The sequence below is a fragment of the Eretmochelys imbricata genome, chromosome 1 (assembly GCF_965152235.1).
Source record: "Eretmochelys imbricata isolate rEreImb1 chromosome 1, rEreImb1.hap1, whole genome shotgun sequence".
NCBI lineage: Eukaryota > Metazoa > Chordata > Testudines > Cheloniidae > Eretmochelys > Eretmochelys imbricata.
In genome coordinates this window covers 275280167-275305060 of record NC_135572.1, presented here as the reverse complement: position 1 = coordinate 275305060, position 24894 = coordinate 275280167, and the positions used below count along the sequence as shown (strand labels likewise).

Here is a 24894-nt window from a genome sequence, read left to right as displayed (position 1 = left end):
TGCACTGCAGTACTGATATTGGGTTCATGGTAATTTCTGCTGTTTTTACAGTGCAAATACTTGTGATCAAAAATAAATATAAAATGAGCACTGTACACTTTATTTTCTGTGTTGCAATTGAAATCAATATATTTGAAAATGTAGAAAACATCCAAAAATATTTAAATAAATGGTATTCTATTATTGTTTAACAGTGCGATTTATTGCAATTAATTTTTTGAATCGCTTGACAACTCTAATTTTTCCTATGGTTTTCTAGTAATATAATTGGGTATTATACTGAATATATCATCATCTTTTTTTAGCTTTCTGAAAATGCTAATAGAGAGAAGTTTTCCGGGCATTAAAGAGTAAATCATGCACAGTTAGTTGAAAAACATTTTATACATCACTCATCCTGTTATATCCATGAAGCTGTGCAATTTCCCTACAAGGTAAGAGACCGATTTAGGTTCAGTTACATACAGATGAAAAGATATAATGCTCCTTTATTCAAATTATAAATTTTAATGAAAAAAGTGGGAGTGTCAAAATGTTTTTCTTCAGAAAACAATATAAGGAATAGCAAAAGGTGTGAATATTAAGCACAAAGTGCTTTTCTACTCTCAAGAGATGCACATGCTGTCTGTTTTAATGCAAGTATGTCAGTAAAGTCTTGTTCTCCCGTTGAGCATTCTAGTTAGTTTGCAGCTTCCAGGTATAGAAAATTGTCTTATTGAAGCTAAATAGGAATTAAATTAGTAACAGAATGGTTTCGTTATATTATGAGCAAGAGAGCAAAGTTCATATTTCTAATGTAATGACTGTGGGAGGATATAAAAGTCCCCTTTGAATAGATACATAACCCATTTATTTCTTCTCCTCTAGGTACCAGATGGATAGACTGGTAGATATTGAGAACCTCTGTCAGGTTTTAGCCTATGAGCTAGTTAATCACATGTCTTTAGTTGCCAAAAAAGAGCATTTATCCTGCAGGAAGAATGGTTGAAAGACTATTGTTGCATTATTAATAAAAACGGAGACAACACAGAATCCCTGATGCCTCAGGACGATAAGGTGAGACTCAGGAAACAGTTTTATTTTATTTATTTTTTCAGCTAGTTTTGCATTTCCATATTTCCACAGGCAACTGTAAAGTGTGGAATATAAAATGCATACAGCAGCTCTGCAGTGAAAAATGACTGGAAGTGTTCCATGTCATATGAATACATTATCTCATTCATATTTCTGTTTTGTATTACATTCGCATAGGCTTACTCTGCAGCTTTAACTAGTAGCGCACAATACATGATGCTGTACATAATGATCTGTGTCACTCAAGTGAAAAACAGTGTAAGATAAAATAGTTTAGAGGAAACATCAAGCAAGATTAACATTATTCTTGTGAAAAAATCACTACTAATCAGTAGCTATAAACAAAAGAATGGATAGTGAATTAAATATGAAACTGATAAGTATACATATACTATATGCCTGACAATGACATATATGGAGGTGTTTTAAAGTTAACATCAAAACATCATGTAAATGTACCTAGATTATAATGTCAGGCTGTCTATTTATTGAATTAGCATTTAAATCTGTAGTGGCCAAGCCTGAGAATAGAGGCTAGCAAATTTGTCCAGTAATATTTAACAGGCAATGGAGCAAGGAGACCTAATGTGTGCAAGATATAAAGCAAATGAGAGTCCCTAGGCCTCAATATTTTTACCCTTCTAACTCTCACTTACAAGCAATCTATTTTCACTAACACATCTCTCAAATGGGAATGATTATTTTTGAACTATAGTACATTGTCTTCATATTTACTGTTTAACATTATATGGCACTAATATTGTTCAGAAATATTAACATAGTAAATCTTCATATTGTGTTACTAGTATGTTGTCTAATAGTAATAGAATGCAGTTTATTGAAATTTCTGGGCTATGATCATAATGTCTTAGGTAATTAGGTAAAAAGTGCACTTTAAGAAAAAATATATATCTTTTATTCAGTGTAATCATGTAATATTGAAATGAATCACAATATTGTTTTTAAATGACACATTTTTAAATCACTGAGGTTTTGGGGAGTTTCCAAGAAGGGCCATGGTTGTACAAACATTTATTTTTACCACTCAGTCTATAATTACTGGTAATCAGGATACTGAGACACAGCTTTAGTTGCAGAAACAACATAATTTAGAAAGGTTTCAGAGTGGTAAATGTGTTGTTCTGTATCAGCAAAAAAAAAAAAAAATGAGGGAGGTTGAAGGTTTAACTTCCCTGGTCACTTAGTTTCAGACCTAAAAGTCACAATTCTCCAACAACAAAAACTTCAAAAACAGACGCCAACGAGAAACTGCAGAATTGGAATTAATTTGCAAACTAGACACCATTAAATTACGCTTGAATAAAGACTGGGAGTGGATGGGTCATTACACAAAGTAAAAACTATTTCCCCATGCTAATTTTTCCCCTACAGTTACTCACACCTTCTTGTCAACCGTTTGAAATGGGTCATCCTGATTATCACTACAAAAGTTTTTTTTTCCTCCTGCTGATAACAGCCCACCTTAATTGATTAGTCTCATTACAGTTGGTATGGCAACACCCATTTTTTCATGTTCTCTGTCTCTATATATCTTCCTACTGTATTTTCCACTGCATGCATTCGATGAAGTGGGTTTTAGCCCATGAAAGCTTATGCCCAAATAAATTTGTTAGTCTCTAAGGTGCCACAAGTACTCCTCAGGGTTTTTTTTGATAATTTAGAAAGGGTCTAGTACAGTAGGTGAAATTTGGGAGTGTTAGTAGGCAGGTTGCAAGTCATTTAGGATTTTATAAATCCAAGGCAATGCGTTAAAAATCCACCTAGAAACCAACAGATAGCCAATTCAGAGAATTACATCACTTAATAAGCAGGTTGCCACATTCCACACTAGTTTCAGTTTCTGTGTTGATTTAAGATAAAGTTGGAAGAAGAGCACATTGCAGTGGTCTAATCTCCAGGTAACAAAGACATGCATCAGAGCAGCAAGGATCTACATCTGAAAAAAGTCATATTCTCCTGGCCAAGTGATGATGAAAAATGGTCATTCTTGAAACTGCTGCTGTATGTTAATCTAGCAGCATTTTGAAGTCTAACAATCCCACCAGTTTATGAGTTCTGTTAACAAATGGCTGAGACACATCCTCAATATAAAGTAGGCAAACATCCTCAGTATAATATGGAAGGTATCTTTGCCATATCTACTGGTTGCTTCCCTCAAGTTACCAGCATTACTTTACCGTGACCAGTCTTATCTGGATTGAGTTTCAGCCAGTTGCCAATGATTTCAACCAGCAGTTTCATCCATTTCCTGATCTCAACCAAACACTGGACCAGACATTCAACAGCAGTGTCTTGGTTAGGTGAGATTGATACACTTTGACATCATCACCATATTGATAACTCTGCAGCCCATACCTCCTCACTCACCCTTTCAACAGGGGAGACAAGATGAAATGCTGTGAAAATCCAGATGATAGTTCTCCTAAAGATGAAGAGCAATTGCACAAGGTCTGGAAAAACTACCAGGAAGAAACTGAGCTGTCCCAGAGCAGTTGTGTCCAAACTTGGTATGCTTTTCATGTGAGTTATCAGAACTTTGTGATCATTGCTATTATGTGCATCTGATGGATCTAAAAATAGCAGCGTGGACACCCCAATCTTCATCCTTACCCAGACTGCAGGATCTTTCATTTACACCGCACCTCAGTTTCTGTCCTCTTATTCCAGTCATACTCAGAATGACAAGGGGTCATGTGAGGCATCTAAAGGCTCTAAGAGTTATCTCAGTTTTCTCTGTAGTCTTAAACAAAAATAGAAGATTAGATAGTGGAATGTTGTTGGCCAGATTGCCAGCATGAAGTGATGGTTTCTTGAGCAAAGGTCATACAACAACTTCCATAAGAAAAGACGATGCCCTACCCTCCCTTAAGAAGGAATTGACAGTCTTGACTAGTGATGAGCCACGTTCTTTCCTCACTGACCAGAAACAAGGAAGGACACTGGTTCCAAAGGGAGGTTGTGGAATGGAAGACTTGTGACAATGCCTCAATGAACATCACTGACTTAAATTCAACCAGAGAGAATTTATCATTTGTCCCTTCCTGCATTGAAGACCTTGCCAATGAATTTTAGCTTGGACGTGGAAGGCTTGCATGGTCAGCATTTAGATCTGACTTAATTCATTGTGACGCAAAGCAGTCAAATGGAAACCTAGAGGTACTTGGTGAGGATATTTTCAATACTTCCAACTATTTGTTTATGTATTATTGCAGGTGCAATCAAATATGGTGTTGATTTTCTTCAGCTGAAGAGTTTGTCATTACCTTGGGAAAACAGACTCTCCATTGCACACTCAATTCCCTGTGGATAGCTGAGGATTGCTGTAATTTTGAAACCAGTGTTCCAATTGAATGTCTGTGTGGGACTTGACCTATATGCTATATTAGGTCAATGTCCTAGTTTGAGGATCTTCTCTTATTATTCTGGGCCGAGTCTGCCCGCTTTCATGGTAACTAGTAAGAACAAGTCTATGGGATTTCCTGTTAATGTTTGGCGCAAATGACTTGGTACTAATGTAAAGAAGACTATATCCTTTTATTTATCTAGCTTGCCATGCATAATATATTCATATGGATACTTCTCTTTATCTTAACGGTCCTGGTTTGGCTGCCTGTGGTTCACCATCTATTTGGTTTTTCCCTAACTCTCCCATATATTGTCTGTGGAAGGGATTTCAGCATTCAACTGGAAATATGAAACAGCCTAGGAATTAGTGTCTTTCTAGTTTAGAGAATTTGTTTGTGGAGACTGTCCTTCATACTTCTTAATCTTCTTTCCAAGAACCGGAATATTTTATCTTTAGACAAGGAAAAATTATTTGCCTGTTATTTTGCTCCTCTCAACTTATAATTTGACAAGATTCATAATTGCCCTCATGCCTTCTCCTCATACTACATACTTGAATATTTTCCAGTGATTGACTTAATGCTCATTCTCTCTCATGTGTGTGTATTTATTTATTTGGGTTCTAAATTATGCTCAGGGGATGGGGAGCTCTTTACCTCTCACTCATGAGGGAGCCAGGCTCATGGGGAACAATTCTAATCACTTGTCCACAGACAGTTACACCTTTACATTCAGATTTCCAATAAGAAAATATGGTTGTGCCAGTTTCAGGATGGGGAGTACTTGTGGCACCTTAGAGACTAACAAATTTATTTGAGCATAAGCTTTCGTGAGCTACAGCTCACTTCATCGGGATGCATCCGAGACCTGTCAAGATGGGGTTTCTCGTTCTGTTAAGTAAATTTAAATTATTTTTTCTGCTGTGACTGCCTACTAGTATTTTTCTATATTTACTTATTCTAATCGGGATTATTATGCGAGGATTTCTCGCTATTATCCTTTTATTTTTAATGTGTATGATAATCACTTGACCTTATGTCTAACTTTATCGTTATTGTAATTTAATTAAAATGTCATGGCCACCATCAGTCTCAGACAGACAGTTAGAACACGGACCTTGCCGTAATTTATTTCCTATTCAACTACAATTTTTAATACGTAAGCAATAATATAAATAATAATCACCTATCTTGAAATCTAGATATGATCATACAGAATACCACCAGTCTGGTCCTCCACTGGTGCTACCTGTTGCTGAGGAATGCTCATTGTGACTCTGACCACAGATAAGGTTTGTTTCTGGTCCTCCTTCAAGCCAGGAGCAAAACATAATCTTCCAAAAAAAAAAAAAAATAGCCTGATGGTGCTAGACAGTATCACTCATATCTGCATGAAGTCCTGGCATGTGCTATTCTGCATACATGCGTGGTCATGAGACCATAGTTAGGGTTGCAGCAGAGATTTCAGTTTAACAGGAAATACTTTGGGATCTCTGCTGAAAGTCTGGGAACAGAAATAAACAAAACATAGATAACCTAATTTGGAAGGGGTTTAGTTGTCTGTATATATAATATATAGGCCTGTTTTGACTAAATTAATTGAAGAAAACGCCATATTCTAATATTTATTTAGTTTAGTGAGAACAGTATTTACACCAACAGCAATATCTCCTGTCAAGTGGATGGGCTGGTATTTAAAAGCTTTGTTCAAATATGTTTATGTACTGCGATTATTTTGTGGATTTGGTGGTCTTTAAATAAATTTTAGAGGCCACCATGGACATAGATAGGGCATTCTTCCTTTCCTCCTCATTCGGTACTTGCGTAAAGTGACCTAGCAGATTGTCAAGTTGCATATTGCCATAATGAGCAACGTTTTAATCACTGGAGCTGCTGTTGCTATAGCCTGGTGACTCAAGCATCCTGCAGTTCAATGGCAGCTTCATGCATATAAATCTGATTTTTTATTCACCTTTGCTACTAAAGACCCAGAACTAACTAAGCACTCCAAAGGGCCAAAGTACTGTAGGAGCTTCCTTCTATCACACTAAATGCGCAAGACCCAAAAGCATGGATCCAGTGAAATGATAACTTCAGAGAAGCAAAATTAGAGAGAAATAATTTTCCCATATGGGGGGCATTTTCAGAAAACTTTCAAAAAGAAATTTGAGTTTTTAAAAATTCTGACACATTTGTAAATTAAATTTGAATCTCGTTCTGCACAGGTGAAAGATGGCTGTCTTAAGTCACTGGTCTTTTCCTCACTGAGCATTTTTAGGCATTTTCAACCAGCATGCCAATTAGATCTGCCCTGACTAGAGTTAGATGGCACAGTGATAAACATGCCTGTGATCAGTCTACTGTGTCACTCCCATTAGTGCTAATACCGGAGGATCAGCATCAGTGATGGAGCAATAGTGGGAGAATTTCTAACAATGCTCAGTTTATACGCAGTCACTGCACCACCTAACTCCTGTATGTTAGCTGTGTATATACTGTGATGCTGGTGAGCTGTAGCTATCGTCATAACTAACTTAAATTTTGTTTTTGTTTGGCTTTCTCTGCTCTTTTCAGTCCAGTGAGTACCAGTGATGTTCTTACAGAAAAGATCAGGAATGGAACTGACTGGGTTGAAAAAAGCCAGGATTTCTTTCATGTATTGGAATTATTAGATTTGCCAAATAATTTTGCTCCTTTACTTGTGAGTACAGAAGAAATCGCTGCAAAATATTTTCCCTTGTCACTGCTGCATCTTTAGTAACATGAGTATGTGTAAGTTAGGCTAGCAGTAGCTCCTCCTTTCCATTCTTTGTTTTTATTTTTCCATAGTCATTTCTTCCCTCTTTTCTATTTCCACACCAGTCCGATATGTACATGAGACTCAATGTTGTTGAATATAGAGACAGAATCAGCAACTCCAGACATTTGTGTATATAATGGGTTATTCAATACAAGGGATTGGCTAAATAAGAAGTCATGTAAAAAAAAAGCCAATTATCTGAATTCGAAACTGTATAGCACAGCATGTTTACATTAAGCTTTAAAATAAAGTTTTCCTTTTCTTGAACTCTATTTCCATTCAGCTTCTTTTAAAAAAAATCATCCAATTTGACCTTCTGTATAATACAGGTCATGAAATTTCACCTAGATAGTCGTGTGCTAAGCTCAATAATTTGTGTTTGACTAAACCATATCTTCCAGGAAAGCATTCAAACTTGATTTGAAAACATCAAGAAATGGGAAATCTACCACTTCTCTTGGTGGTTTGTTCTAATGGTTAATTGCCCTCACTGTTAAAAATCAGTGCCTTATCTCTGATTTGAATTTATCCGGTTTTAATTTCCATCCCTTGGTTCTTATTGTGCTTTTTTTGCCAGGTTAAAGAGCCCTTTAATACCTGGAATATTTTTCCCCGGGAAGGTACTTGCACACTGTAATAAGTCCGTCTTTTTTTTATAAGCTAAACAAACTGAGCACCTTAATTTTCTTACTGTAAGGTATTTCTTCCAGTCCTCAAAATGATTTTTATGTTTTTTTTCTGAATTCTCTTCAGTTTTTCAAAATCCTTTTTAAAATATAGACACCAGCACTGGACATATTATTCTAGTTTGTCTCACCAATGCTGCATACAGCAGTAAAATCACCTTCCATTTCCTACTCATTACTTCCCTATTTATATATCCAAGGATGTATATGCAAGCCCTTTTTGCCACAGCCTCACAGTAGGAGCTCATGTTCAGTTGTTTGTCCACTAGGTCTCCTAAAATCCTTTTCAGAGTCACTGCTTTACAGGCTACATCAAATATGATGTCTTTTTTTTTTCCTCCCAGTTTTACCACCCTCTGTTTTCTCCTTTTTCCCATCATTTCTCCACATTTACAATATCTTGTCCCTATCTTTTTACCTTCTCTGTTATCTCAAAATCCAGTTTTTGGATGCAAGTTTTCTGCATTGAGGTGGTGGGCAGGGCTCTACTCTGCTACAACCACTTAGTTACATTTAGTGGAATATTGATTTTTCAGCATGTGCTGTAAAAGTCAATATTTCAGTAGACAGAACAAAGTGGAATCATTATTACATGGGTCAGTCAGTCATATTACATATATGACTTCAGTGCCATGCTTAACATAGATAATTGGCCTTCTCCAGTCTTCTCCTTGTCTGTTCTCTTCTTCACACTTGACAGAGAGAGTTCCAGTCTCTCAAGCAGCTTCTCTCAGGGTGGTTCTCTCTTGATGATCACTTTTTCATCCAGATTAGCCACCATAACTTTCCTCTGTCATTCAGTTTTTTTACATAACAGTTAATTTGGGTTCTTCCTCCCCAACCTTGCCCATATATATTTCTTGCACACGCTTCCATATTGCTACTTCTATGGCTCGGCCTATGACAGCGCAGATTCTGGGTTCCTACTGCTCACTCGCTCCGACAGGTGATGACCAGTCACCACCCAGCATTTTCTTGCGCTCTAGAGCTCGCCTGCCACTTTGCCAGTTTGATTTCATCCTCACTCAGAGTAACACACAGGGATGCAACCTTTATGGCCTCTTCTGGCTGCCATTTGATCTCTTCTTAGGAGGTGTTGCTAAGAAACAAAAGAAAAACCCTCATCTGCGCCTTTTATCCCTGGTGTCATAAGCATTTTTTTAATCTCCCTATGAGTAACATCCACTACCAGAGTAAAGCAAGCCAGCCATTTCTGGAGCTGGGAGCAGTTTCTGGAGCTCGGGCTGGGGCTGACAGACCTTTTAAGGAAAGAGTGGCCCAACCAACAGCAGTGATAGCAGGTGTGTCATCATCCCAGGCTGACCCGGACTGCCCCCTTAAAGGCAGTCATGGTGTTGCAAGTGAGCCCTTACTTGATTTTTCCCTCACCCAGGGTATCAATACGTCCAGACTGACTGTTAGATGCTAAAGAGCACCCCAAGTTGGAGGGTTTCATTTCTTAACAGAAAAGCCAAGGCAAGCCATAAACAAAACGCTGACTCCCACATCTTAGCTTGGTGACCCGGTCATTCTGTGTTCATTTGTCCCCGAACTGAGTCTAGTGTTCACCTCTATCCAGACTCTTCACCAGGGGTTCTCTCAGTTCCAGTCCCTCCCCTGGTATTAGACCTCTTGCTTCTTACGGAGTAAGACCCTGCTCTGGAGTCAGGGGTCCAGGCAGGTCCATCCACTGCGACTCTTCCAGGGACAGCGGGTGATCCTTGCCAGGCTGGGCTGCTGGGCAGAGTCTGGGAGACCCATGGCTCAGACCATGCCCTCTTGGATGCCTGCCATATGCAGCCCTCTGTCTAGGAGCTCCCCCCCAGAAGCACCTCTTATAGACTCTCCATTCTAGTGGGTTACCTGGAGAGCTCACCCTCCAGGTTCCCTGCTTAGCCTTTTGACTCAGGCATCTCTTGGGATCTCCTCTCCACAACAGCCTCCTGTTTTCCTTGGGAGTCCCCGCTTCACTGAGCTTGGGGTAAACTTTATTAGTTCCAGGGACTCATTTGCTAATCAGCCACCTGTGGCAGTTAGCTATCCCCAGATGAGGCCTTCACATGGCAGACTGATCCCTAGCTCCCCATAAAGGCAGCTGCCCCATAATAGGTTGTGTGTTGTGGGAGGGGGGGAGGTATTAAATGTTGGGTTTTTTTAAAGAATATATTTAGATTTTTTTAAAAGGGTTTAATATAGAGGAATAATATAATTAGCAGTTTACTAGCGCAATCGTATCAAAAGTTGTCATGAAAGATAAGTATAGTATACCAGGATTTCAAGAATTCATCACAAGCACAGTACATAACTTCTAGCAACCTTCTCCTCTTTAGAATAAATTAAACAAACCTGTAGTGCAACAATGAAGGACATATGTCAATGTAATGACTGCTTTTTACATTAAGGGAATGCAATAAAGTGCTATAATTGTATAACATCTCTGCCTGGGTAGAGCTTTTTTTCACTTACAGATTTATGTATGTGCTCAGTTCGTGTTGTTTCATGAAAAAGTTTTTAAAAACTGTTTCAGGTAAATCATGTTAACAAATATTTTATTATGACTTCTATTTTTTTCTATTCCAAGACACACGCCTGGGCGCACACCCAGCAGCAAAACCCAAAAACAAACCTTTAAAATGGCATTAAGGTTAAGTGTATGTATCAGTCATGTAAGGGTTAAAAACATTAAATAGATGGTGTAATTATCTCAAAATCAAGCATTACAAACCCAGGAAATTCAGAATTGAGGTTATACTTAAAAGAAATCCAAACACTAAAGAGACACTTCCAAAAATGTAACTCTTCTCTTTACTGATGCCATGCAATTATCATATAATTATAATTAAGGCATTCAGTGGTTGTGGTCCCAGAATAGATTAAACTAATTCTTAAATTTGTATTCATTTTTTCATATTTTCCTCTTCTGGATATCACTTTAGGGCACAGTTGAGGTTGTTTGATTGTGTTTTTCTTAACCTGTTTGGATTTCTTTATTTTAACTTAAATTAACTCTGAATTTCCTGGAATTATAATGCTGGGTTTGGGGATTATTATTACATCTCTGTGTTTTTTTTACTTTTACATTTTTGATATGTGCTCTCAACCTTAACTCCACTTTGACATAGTTTCCGTCTTTTAGATACCGTGGGGGAGTGTTTATTAATTGTTAAAAGTTGCATAAATGAGCACTAAACAACAACCCAAAAAAGAATACTATCATGTGACATTTTGAATGATTTGAAGACATGTAATACCACCCTTAAATTCTTTATTAATTTTAACTTTTAAGAGCAATTTCACCTGTAAAACAGAGTAGCACAAAGCAGCCAAAGTGAACTAATGAATACTAATACTAATGATACTAATGAATCTTGCAATTGGCTTGTTGGCTTAGAGGACTTTCTGAGTGAGACCAGTGCTATGTGAAGGAAGGGCAGAGGGAGCCAGTTCCCTCAGTTCTAATGTCTTTCCCCAGTGCTTCTGTCTCCGTTTCCCCAGCAATGTTGTTGGCAGCACACAGTGGAGCCAAGGCAACAGTGCCACGAGGAACCTTTCAAACACTGATGTCCAAGCTAGCATGCAGTCATGGAACACTTAGGGTATGTGTACACAGCAAAGAAAAACCCATGGTTGGCCTGTGCCAGCTGACTCTGGCTCGGGCTGTGGGGCTGTTTCACTGCTGTGTACCCTTCTGGACTCGGGCTGCAGTTTGAGCTCTGGGACTCTCCTACCCCTCAGGGTCCTAGAGCCAGCCACGGGTTTTTCTTTGCTGTGTAGATATACCCTTAAAGAGCAGTGATGACTGGGCCAAGTAATTGACGAGTGAGAATCCTTGAGTCATAAATCCAGTCTCTTATACTACTGACGCATTATAATCAATAGAATTGTTGCATGCAAATTAGCAATAGAGGAAGGGTGGAGATTGGTTCAATTACCTATACTGTCACAGTGGTTGTTGACCAGATCCTGTCTGGAGCCTAAAATATCATGACAAGTAGAAAAAATAATCACTAATAACTTTACTTACAACTTATTTTCTTCAATATAGCCTTTGCACATTACAGTTATTTTTAACTATATGGAAGAAAATTCCTAAAAGACCCAGTTTTTAATTAACTTTAACTCATACATTAATTAGCATATGGTACATTTTCAGAAAATTCATAGTCAGAGTATTGATGAAGCAAGCGGGGGGAGGATACAGTGTCTTTTCAAAGAGTTCGTATCACTTCTTTATCTGCAAATCAGAACTTTCCTTGTGTGTCATTACTGCACATTACTTCATTTAATAATAAAGAAGGCAATGGCTTTGTCAGACAGCTGTATTAACCTATGATTTTCATCTGGCTGCCCCATTTTAAAGGGTGTGGTTAGGATTTCAATCCGTGTTGTTCAAAAAATGAAACACAGTGAGAAGTGAAAGGTGTCAACTGTAGTCGCTCATACTTCATTTGGGTTTGGTTGGTCAGCATCCATAGGCAGCATGAATAACAGACTGGTCCTAATTTCAGCTGTATACATAATATCTTACTCTTTCAGTTTGTGGATAAGAATGGGAGCGGTTTGTGGGAAAGGTTTTCTTATTTCAGTAGTCAATACCAGCAACATCAAAAAGCTCACCTAATGTATTCTTTGGCAAGCCACAAAGCCACAATGAAAGCGGATTTCCAGGTTTGCAGTTTACTGGAGCACCTAATGTAAAGTTTTGCTGCTATGCCATATGTAGGGTCAGGTTTGGTCATGTCAAGTTCCCTGTAAGTCCTGAAGTGAATTTTTTCTATTTAGATTTGGCTCTTCTTCCTCTGACTCTGGCCTTCTCCCAGCTTAGTAGTGCTGCTGTTGCTCAGGCAGATGGAGCAGCCTTATAGCCTTCCTACTGAGGCCTCAGAAACCAGTTTATGGCATGGTGCATGAAGGCCTACGCAAAGGCTGACGTTGCTGCCCAGCCCCTTTTCTTCACTCATGGTGATGGCAGTTCTTTTAGGGTCCACCATTCTGTCCAGCGCACTGAGTCCTACCACAGGAAGAGATTAAAGCTGTACCCTGGGGGAAGAGTTGGGAGCTGTTTTTTTTTTTCATATTAGTGACAGGGCTTGTGACTAGATGTAATATCTTCCCGCATCTGGACGCCATACTGAAGGAAGAACTGAGGTGGCAATGGAAACAGGTCTCTTAAGAGCCACAGCCTCAAAGGAGGGGTATGGGGTTGTAGCAATGTCTCTCGAAAGCTTGCCCGCTTAGCTCAGTGTTGCTGGCCAATTCCTGTAGCCACTGTGAATGAGAGAGCCTCGTCCTGCCTCTTTGAGCAACAGCACATACCAGAGAAGGAAGGGAGGATCAATTGTACATAGAGAAACCCTATTTCAAGTCTTTACTGAGTGCCAGGAAGAGATATGGAAGGAAATGTGAGCTCTTCTCTGTGGAGAAATGAGCATCACCCACACCACTGGCACTCTCCGCAACCACCATTCTGCATCCTAACTAGTCTGTACTGGTATGTCCCCTGCTAGTGTGGATGAGTGAAGTTCTGCTGTGTGTGTCATTGCAGTGAAATATCAGTGATATTGCATATCCATCTTTATTCTTTCAGTACCCGTTGGCCTCAAGCCAGTGAATTGAGTTTGCAATGGACTTAACACAAAATGACAAAACATAGGAAAAGAAGTATCATTCTTGACTATGAAACTTTTTGATTGGGTGGAACGTGTAGGAAGAGGAAAACTCAGGCTGGGGGAAAACTGAGTGATATTTATTGTCATAGTCTGAGATGCAGTCAGCCTAATATGGTTTGGGTTATGCTTTGCTAGGGATTTTGTCACCAACATTTCTTACTCTCTGTTTCTGTGGGTGGAATTACACAGAAAATGACATTCTGTCACCTTTACTCCCCTTTACTCTGTAAGCAGTCGCATTTATTTCATTTATTTGACTTGTGGTGGAGCAGAGCACTTTTCATTGTGGGTAGTGGTCACAGAACCTGACCTTAAATGGGGAACGTCATACATTGCTCAAATAAATTATTAAAAAGGACTAGTCACAATTATACCTAGCTTCATATACAATATGTAAAAAGAGTAATAGAAAACAGTTTTCATAGGTTTTCATTTTATACATAAAGTACTCTTTCTACCTGTGACTAGGCTATGTTAATAAATAGTAATCGAAGGGGAAACTAGATGACTCAAGGATAGGCTACAGGAGTCTTTGATTTATGTATCACGAGTTCAAATCCAACCCAGACTGATAGTGATCAAAAGTTGTTACTAGCTGTGACTAGGCTCTAACTGGTCAATAGCAAAATGGGGATTAAGGACTTCTCGACAGAATAAAATAGTGAGGCAGGGCAGTTGTTTTTAGCAGGAAAACCTCCATTTGGGAATATTAAAGTCACATGAAATAAATAGAGTATTTCTCCACTGGAAATAAATTGAGCAGGATGAACTCTCTGAATCTGTAGCTTGCTTGCTATTGTAAATTGAGTGGGGCTGGAGACTTTGTACGGTACACGTTGTTTGATGATCACAGCTGCTGCTCATTTAGAATCAAGCCAAATGTTGCAAAATGTAAATTTAAGCTTGAACACTTTCTAAGCCACTTTGGCTGCCTTTTGAAAAACACTTTAGGCCTGAAGTCTGCTTTATTCATATCAATGGGAGTTTTTTATTAACTGTAATGGAAGCAGAATCAAGCCCTTATGTTGTAATTTTATTGCTGTTGTTGAGAAATAGTTGACCTAGAAGTTGAAATAATTTAATAATACAGAGAAAACAAGGTATATTAGATTCTCTTATAAAAAAAAGGGAAGAAAACTCTTTAAATAGATTGTAACTCCTGCAGAGGGTATTTGCATTGTTACCTAGAAACATTGCAATGATATCACATTTCACTGTACTGCTTTATACCCAGGAACAAAGATGAACTACTTCTTTGCCTGTGTTGTTGTAACATATGTATCCACTCTACTTAGGAAGAATCTTTGGCTGACCTTGTTGAGGTGAATGAAGAATATGGCAGATGAAATGAGAATGAGGGGATTATGCATCTGAAAACCAAGGACATCCAGTTAAAGCTCATCTTATTTTAATCTTCATGGTATGTTCAAATTTATTTCACTTTGTCAGTAAGCTCATGTAAGATAGTTTAATTGAAAAATACCCTTTTCTCAGTGGGATTTATGCTTTCAAACAGGTAAAACTCAGTTATCAGTAGTGTGCAAATTATGTCAATAAGCCCAAGGAAAAATCAATGAGAATATTTCCCTCAGGGCCTAGCATACTGATTATAAAAATATTAATACTTAATACCTTTATTACTCTCATATCTCTGCAACTGAAACATATAAAGATCCTTCTTATCCATTTATAAGGAATATATGATGTGTGCAAGTCCTTCAAAAGCCTGTTTGTTTGAGAAACATTTACATTTTGGACAAAAGTGCAAGAGGAAAGACAGCTGAATGCAAATTTATGTCTATCTTTGAAGGCATTATATATACATGTATACATATATATATATAATGTAATATAATATACATTTTGTAACCATATGTGTAAATCTGACACACATCAGACCTGACAATGTAGACAGGAATATCTTACGTTTTGAACTATCTGTAGTAACACTTTGTCATTTTCTGTAATAAAACTTCAGCTTTCCTAGGATGAATTACAAATGTTTGCTCTCACACAAAGCATAAATATAAATGTTGACAGTGTCATGCAACACTAACTTCTGTCATCCTTACCAGTACTTGCCACTACATGTACAATAGCCGGTGAAGCTTATTTGTAAAATAGAAACTACACAGATTGCTTGGGGGGAAACATATGTCAGTGTTGCTGGATTTCTGTTTAGTTTGACTTCTGTTGTTTAAGAATGCAGAGATATTTTTAATTGAATTCTTTTTAGCTTCCTGCGAGGACTGCACTGTTTAATGGTCAATTATCATGTTCAATGTAAATTGATTTTCAAGAACTTTTTATTACTTGGCTACAAAGAAACTTGACCGATGTGTTTTCAGCCTGAGGATCAAATTCTTTTACAAAATGAGAAACTAGCATAAAACTAGCTTTAACAAATAAATAAATATGAAAAAAGGTCATATCCATATTGTCAGATACTTTCTTTTGGCCAATCTTATCCCCATTGAACTCAGAGGGAGATTTTTCCATTGATTTCAATAGTAGCAGGGCCTAACATGTAAAGGTGTCTTTGAGTATTTCTGACACAAGGGTGAAGGGGAGAGGGGTCATAGGAGACTCACATTTAAAGTATTCATTCTATGAATATATTTTTAAAAATAACAATTAAGGACTTTTACGATGTCGTTTTAGCACTAATGCCTCTTGCCCTGCAGACTTGGAGGTGCGGGGATTTGTCTGGGCCAGCAGAGGAAAGAAAACTGTTGTTCCCTTAAAGGATTGTGCCCCCTGTTTAGAGTTGAGGAGTGGGATACTGTGGCTCATTGGCTGGAGCAGCACAAGCCTATTGACTCCCACACACTCAAAGGAAGGGCTAATAAACCCTTCCTCCGGCCCCAGCAGCACCACTTGCACAGGGAAGAAAACCTCCCCCATTGGATTAGAATAGCACTGGGTTTGGGGGCCTCACTGAATTTACCCCTGGACTGCCAGGTTGGCCAGAGTGGTGTGAGGTTTTTTTCATCTTCCTCTCAGCAGCCCAGGGACCCAGTGGCTCAGTTAGGTTGTAAAATTTATTTTGTTGCAACTTGGTAGGTGCCCAGTGCAGGTATTTGTTCAGAAGGGGGTCTGGTTCCCTGAACTGGAATTGGAAGCAGATTAGAAGATATCTCCTAAAGAAAGTGGGGAATTGGGTTCCTAATGTCTGGGTTCAGTAGGGAGACAGCCTGCTCTTCCCCACCCTCCTTAGCCCTCATAGAAAGGGAGGATAATGGGGTCTCAGCAATATCACTGAGACCAGGTTAGCTGCTGTCAGCTCTCCACCAGATGAAACAGATTACAAAGGAATTACCTGCATTGGGCAAGTTAATCCCAGATAGCTCCCAGATGTGTTACTTAAAAGTTTCAGCCTGGTTAAACCACATTCCTGGTGTCTTGTCTTTCTTCCTGTGGTGTATGGGATAATGCTTCATATTTGCCATAAATTGGATGCTTGCACCTTTTAATGAGTTTTGGCACAGTGGCCACAATTTTTGCAGAAGGAGATTTAATGACAAAAGAAAGACATAATACAATTAATTCTTACCATAAGAATAACCCTGGTCTATCTCTCAACTTGGATAAGTTGTCCAAATCAAGCAATTAAAGAGATCCTCAGTTCCTCATAACAGTCTGCCTCATGCATTCAGCCTACTCAGGTCTGTATGGCTGATTTAGGCCTCAGTCCTGCAAGTGCACGTGCCTAGGCAGACCCCCCATCTCTACGCTCAGAAGTCTGCCCATTTCCCATTTTTTGTAACCTCACAAATCATCACCATTGTAGAGGATATTGGGTTTGCCACCACTCCAACTGTGGCAGTATTTTCTGGTAGGTTTCTCTATGCTGTCTCACAAATTCTTCTTCTGTCGTTTTGTTGGCCTTATAAGGAGACAAAAACATTTTCCTCCAAATACATTGCTAATTCTACTAACATTTAAAACACTGTACAAACTTATCTACAAGGTACAAAAATCTCTAACATGATTGCAACCTGAAATACACCTTTCAATATTAAACAGAATGGCAATAATTGCCTGATTGAGTAAAGCAAAGTATGGGACAGATTAATATACATTGAAAATCAAATATTATTTCACATAAATGAAATGTCCCAGGCAGTTGCAGTTTTTGCTTTTTATGCTGCAACTTTAAACATTATTTATTAAAACCAACAAAACAACGGAATTAAACAGACTGGCATAATCAAGGCATAATATTGACGTGTTTTTGACAGTTCTGCCGATGGCAGTAGAAGGGAGGGAGGAAGGGAGACCCCATTCCTAAAGTAGTTATTGATACCTTTGTTAAAATTAAGGAGTGTTTTACATATTGTCTTTTGAGAATTTGACACTAGTTATTATTAAACTTACAGCTGGACCTTTTCTAGATCTTTTAAGTTACAACAATTTTACTTGTGCATTTTTCATATGGTCCACCTGAAGTCTTTGAACAGTGCCATAGTGCAGAATGTTGCTATTTTGTGAATACGCAGGCCTCTCTCTGCTTTATTTGATGCTTTACAGTGCACTCCAAAGCGTTGAGATATTCAGTGCCACCACACAATCTTTGTATTGTCTTACTACTTAAAACTCAACAGTGCTTTTGATACTGTCTCTTGTCTGGAGCAATGCTTTAAAGTAGAGGAGACTATTTATTCTTCCAGTATAATATGAAAATGATAACAGAGTCAAAAATTCCTTTTTTGTACAAATTTTTGGGGTCTTGTCTTTAAAACCGAAAAGGGTTTCTTTTGGGATTTGAGTGTCTAAATCTATGGTCTCTCCAACATATGAAATGATAGGCCATTCAAAATGCCCAAATATTAATTTTTGTGGCATGTCTGTTGTATATTCATCTGTCAACCTTGGGTGAATTTTCTGGATTTCTATTAGCTTGTCCCAAACTGCTGGCAAGCTAAATTTCTCTAGCAGGCATCAATTCATTGTATTAAATGCCTGTTCTGCCCTGCAAGACATATTGATTATTTTTTTCTCAGCAAAGTGACAAATACCATTTTCATGACTATAATAGAGATTGATTACAATTTTATGGAACACAGAGGGAGCTCATCTTGCAGAGACAACCTTGGGGCATATAAAAATTGAAAAAAATCATTTGAATTAATAAAGAAATTAATGAATTCATCTGTTGCTGATGAAGCCAAAGCATTTTTGAGATAATGAAAATACTGTAGATGCATGGTCATTGCTGAGTGGGGACGCGAGCTTAAATGTATTTATAGCAGCTAGTGTCTGAAATCATTTGCAAAAATGCTAGTAATCAATCTTTAGGAGCCCAAAGTTAAACTGGACTTCAAAATCTTCTTTGTCTATTAAAGCACATGTAATTATATAATGTATGACCAAAGTCATATCTTTATTGATACAAAATAAATCTGAAAAAGGGAGGGAAGAGTTTGAGCTTTTTGAGTTGTGTGATTCGTTTTAAGCATAAAAAGAACTAATTCCTTTAAGGCTTTTTCCATTTACCATAGACAAATGTTCCTAGATACTGATTTACTGATTGTCATGTTAACTTTGAACCAGATTCTTATACCCTCACACTTCAGCAGTTTACTCCACTATTAACTTCAGTGGGACCACAGCGGGGCAAGGTGTGTAAATGATGTTGAGCATCTACATCTGACACAGAGTTAGCTTATTCATGGCACTGACGCCACAGTAAAGTGAATTATAATAGCAACAAAACGTATGCTAGGCATTTAGGTTAAGACAGGATTTTAAATTCCGTGTGTGTATTATTTGTTTGGTTGTCTTAGTCCAATAATGTAGTATTTGCTGATAATATCTTATTGATACCTTTTTTAATATACATATTGTAAAAGTAAAAATGTGTTTAAAATGATTGCATATTCATCCTTATTATTTCCATTTTCAAAAACATTTTATCTTTTCCTATACGTATACATTTTTTTTAAAATGAGGTGTGAATAGCAGTTTAGCAGAGAATCACAGGCAGGCTGAAAATAAGACAAGGGGAAGAAAAGTCACACTAGTTAATGGCTACTTCCCCCTTTATTAAAAGTGTTTTTTAGAACTGTAATTTGCAGTAAACTTTATTCTTTTATTGCTGAAAAAATGTAAAGAATAACAACTGTACTTGAATAAAGTTTTACATTTAGAAATCTAGACACTGAGCAAAAGGATGTGCATGATATACAGGTGCAAACTTGGTCACAGTGGAAGCAAATTACGAAATTTCACGTTTTGCACCTATGACACAGGAAAACATGAGTTTTCAAAAAAAAAAAAAAAAAAATGGTCATGCCTGCCTAACAAACTGAAGGCTAATCATGGCTCTTACTTTCTGTCAAACAAAATCAATGTGCATTTTTTAAAAAACAACTGGTACATGGAGGGATTATAGTCAGATACCAAATATAAAAAAAGAAAAGCCAGGTATGGTATATGGGTGGACGACGTTTCTCCAATTTATAGTATTAAAAAGTAGATTCAGATTTTCTTTTTTGTTGTTCAAAATATAGTCAAAACATAATAACTTTAAAACTAACAAGTTCAAATTCTTTTGCTTTAAAGGAACCACCACTGAAAGAGTCACATGTCAGATTTTCCCCATCTGTTGAAGAAATTTAACCATGAATATAATTTTATAATGGAAAATTTGGTTGTCCATATGTAGCAGATACCAAGAGCTGAACACCCCACAATTCCTCACACCCCTCTTTGGGACTTCAGTAGTAATTAAAAATAACAATGAAGCCAATTTATGTGTTTAGTCACTCTTTTCACGTATTAGGTAGACATTTTCCCAGCCTGGTCTCTGCCCAAAGGGGATTTTTTTTTTAAGTTTAAACAAGAAAGTCCTGCTGTTTTCAGAGGAGAGGAGAGTGAAAGAATGTATCCATTGTCTGGCTACACCGGAAGAAAGACAGGATGCAATGGATGGATATTTCAGTGGTAAAAGTAGCGAAATATAATCTTCTACTGAGACAAAATTGGGAAATTTTTTTCTTTAAAATACACCCCTTTCCCACCCCCAAAAAACATAAACTAGTCAATTCTATGATTATGTTAAGAGTACATGAACATTGCAAGTTTACACTCTGAAAACTCAGGAAATGATTATACTGAGGTTGCAGGCACAAAATTAGTTTATTCCTCCTTAAATATACATGTTACTATGGAGTCTGTAATTACATGATCACCTACTGTTTCTCAGATAATGCAGTATAATATGTTGTGTGCCCTTATTTTATTTTAGTAGCCTCTTAATATAATTCTGTAAAAACTGTCTTCAAAAATATTGCACATCCACACCATTTTGTGAAGCAATAAACTTTGGTGGTCATAAAATGGCTACAGAGAGTGAAAGTTAAAATAAGCTCTATTACCCCCCCTTTAAAATAGAGACTTTGGTTTTTTACAGAAGTAGTGCAATATATTTAGCTGCTTATGGCTCACTGACAATTTTTAAGTTATTTTTAAAATTAAATTTCGAACCAATACCTGCAATGAGGAAGCAATACATTAAATGGCCAAAAAAAAAGGTGTGTGGGGGGGTATTTACTACCCATAGAATCTGACCCTTGGAATAATTTACCTGAAACTGAATAATGTAGGTATTTCAAAAATAAAAGAGGTGTAAAAAACATATTCTATGTTTAAAGGATCTGATAGAAACGTACCCTAAAACTATTGAAGAATGAGGATAGGGCCGTCTAATCCTTTGCAGCTGTTCTGGTGGATTTCATACAGAAGCTGCTTATTTTTACAGCCATATTTTGAAATGTGTTGAAATTTTGGAAACGGCAAGTCATTTATTTTCATTTGTTTTGTAAATATAAATCCATTTTACATAAGTAAAGTTATTAATAATGAATGTGTGTGATTGATAATTAACTTATTGTTGTATTCATTCTTTCTTTTTTATTAATTGTGTTTTGCATTGGAGTCAATGGGAGTTTTGCCAGAATAGGGACTGCAGGATCAAGCCCCACATTCATGTAGTAGGTGAAGCACTCTTAAATCAGTCTCTATGGAGTTATTTAGCTGTTACCAATTACTCTTGCATTGTAAACAATCGAAGTGCTTGTATCTGCAGGCAGTAGATAACCTGGAAATCAAATATATCAGCTCTACACAGATCCATGAAGAGATTGTCCTGTCTGCTAAAACAAGAGTAAAAGATGTGATTGTAAATAACACTCATAGGCCAAATAGGTTAGTGACATTATATAAAAGAAAAAAGGGAGAGAAGCCACCTATGGCAACAAGTTGAAATCTAATTGAAAAGTTGGTGAAAATCAAATCAAAGCCTTAAAAAACTTCAAGTTTATTGTAAGTTTATTTTGCTTTGTGCAGTACTCACTTTCAGTGTATGGACTGCAGGCTTGCTTTGGAGCTTGTTTGATCCATTACTCTGAGTAAGACCTGGAATAGCATGTTGATGATGCCATAAATTTGTAAAGCCTCAGCAATTTACCCTTTGTTTCAAGTACTGAAATTATTGTTACTACTGTACTTAATTTTTTATATGTAGGGATTGTGTTTGGAAATAAAAGTTGTGGACAATATAGGAAATAGTTTAAAATTAATCTAGTTTCTATTCCAGCATCACTTGAAAAACGTTATCTTAATTGGTTTGTTGTCATGACCACTACTTAGCATTATAATATTTTTCCTAGTTTTATTTCTCATTACCAATGAGAAAAATAAGAGCAAAATAATGGGTGTCCTATGCTGGGATTTTTAATTTTTTTAGTCTATCTGATGGTTAAGACAAGAAAGGGAACTATATATGATACTATTTAAAATGATTCCTTTATTAGAAATTGTCATTTTTTCAGTGATCTTGAAGTTTCATTCTGCCCCAAAGAAGTCATTGATAGTTTTTCCAGTTAGCATCATATTTACAGAGTAAGCAAATGGATTCTAAACCAGAAATATTGTTGCTGATATTTCTGTAGAGTTCTAGGCTGACCCTATTATGTGGGTTCTTAGGCTTCTATCACAGGAACAATACTTAGTAGGCTTTTGTTTCCTTTATAAGTGAATGTGAAGATGATGGTAATATTTGCTTTTCATCCATGTTTTAATGAAAATGTTTGATAAACCAACTTACTCTAAGGGTAAAAAGAACAAATCTATAAATTGTAATTTTCCTGAACTGAAAATTTCTTGGAAAAGTGTCCTGAATGCACGCTTTTGATTTCTCCTAAAGATAGCTATTTAGTCCATTAGTGGATTTTTTTTTCTGCCAGCCTGGCTTCCTGTTGGTTTGACTGTGGAGTAGCAGGTGTACAATTCCAGAGTGTCTTTAAAAGTGGCTCAGCAGGGCTTCTCCGCCGTGCGTTCACAGGAGACAGCTCATCTGTTTAATCCTTATGTTTTAGTCAACCTTTCTTATTATGCGGACAGAGCTCTGATGCTCAGCTGGATTTTGACTCTCAGAATGAATTGATGGAGCTCTTTGATCTTTCTGTGTATTGCATCTGTTTCATCTTTCATCTTAATGCATGATCTTCACAACTCCAGCTAGTGCTTTATTTATTTATTTTTCCACTTGAATCCATCAATTTTACTTTGTTCTCCTTTTTTGGCATTCCTTTTTATGTGCAATGAACTAGATTGCATAATTTTAATATAATGATAATTAAGTTGGTATGTGTATTTAAAATAGGGTGACCAGACAGCAAATGTGAAAAATCTGGACAGGAGATGGGGGGTAATAGGAGCCTATATAAGAAAAAGACCCAAAAATGGGGGCTGTCCCCTTAAAATCAGGACATCTGGTCACCCTAATTTAAAAATACAGAGGAAGACCAAGACAGCCATGTTTATTTAAAACATTTCCAGAGACTTGATCAAAATCTTTAAATGAGACGTACACATCTTTACAAATTTGCAAATTATTGTATACAATGTGTGTAATTAACAGACCCGATACTGAAAGGGCAGAAGATGTAATTTCATACATATTTGGGAAAGCCCACCACTCGAACTAAAAAGTCTCATAAATTCAGATTTCTAAGAGTATTTAGCAGTAGACTAGAACTAATATATAATGCATTCTTGAGATTTCCCATTAACATTTCAGGCTATAGGCCCTAATTCAGTACAGCACTTAGATGTAAGTCCTTCCCTATTCAGGACAGCACTTAAACATGTGCTTAAATTTAAGGAAGTGCTTAAGTGTTGTCTTGAATAGGGATGCTTTTCTGAATCATGGCTTTAATCTGCATCCGACAATTCTGATTAAAAATATTCATGGAACCATGTAGTAACTCTGTTAAATTGCATATAATCGATAGCAGGTTTTTAGCTTCAAGTACAACAGACAATAGGGGATTCCTTTTGTTGTTTTAATGAAACCAAGAAACGTGAAATTTAGATTATTCTTTAAATTCAACTAAAAGACTGTAGAAGTGTAGCATTTTGTAATTGTATGTTTGATTCTTATGCTTATACCAGAGAGTTTGTGAATTCTTTTGTTTTCTATAATATTTAGTTAGTGTTCAGTTGTGACAGTCCAGTTGTTGTGTGCATGGGTAATGTACAGTGCTGCAAGAGCTTTTACAAGTGAGCAAAGAGCTGTTGGGTTTTCACAGCCAAAAGCTCAAAAGTGTTATCAAAGGGTCTTTCCTCATGAGGGGTTTACTGGCATATTTGATTGTCATGCACTGTCCTGGATATGTATCAGAACAGCATATACAAAATGTTTGAATGACCTGAAGTCAGGTCTCACCTACAGGAAAATGCACTTACTGCTTTTGTCCACCCACACAGAATGATGAACGTAGTTTGATTTAAGAAATCTCTTAGAAATAGGCAACAACTGGGGACTGCATTTCTTAGTGGAGTGCTCTCAACACTGAAATTCACTTCCTCGGTTGGTGTGGCAAAGCCTGAGTCTGTTGGCCATCAGCGCTATCTGTAAAGTCCCAGGCCCTTGTCTGAAGGAGGATTTTTTTTTTAGAACTAATGGGTTAGTCCTTCAGTAATGTTGCCTATAGTATAGTATAGTATATCAACTGAATATTGATACTTCTTTAAATATTTTTGTACATTAGATATTGTGAACAGTTCATTTTTAACACCACAAATACATTAATTCAATTAAAACTTTTACTGTTTTTTCAGATATGTTTTTCCTTAAAAATATAGCTTAAAATTTTCAAAGCCACCTAACTGATTAGGATACCTGTTGCTTTAGTACTAATGGACGTCGGCTATCCAAATCTTCTAGATTGTTCTGAAAATCTCAGCCATATAGTACATACGTATGAACCATCCATTATGTGTATGCCAAGACC

At 37.1% G+C, this 24894-nt stretch overlaps 1 long non-coding RNA gene across 1 annotated transcript in view; it reads left to right on the top strand.

The window, feature by feature from the left end:
- Positions 1 to 305: 305 nt before the first annotated feature.
- Positions 306 to 24894, top strand: part of LOC144259451 (uncharacterized) — a 33647-nt gene continuing 9058 nt past the window's right edge. The window contains exons 1-3 of the long non-coding RNA XR_013344843.1: positions 306 to 434; positions 868 to 1056; positions 14890 to 15014. This is a non-coding gene — a long non-coding RNA (uncharacterized LOC144259451). The remainder of the gene's footprint in view (positions 435 to 867; positions 1057 to 14889; positions 15015 to 24894) is intronic.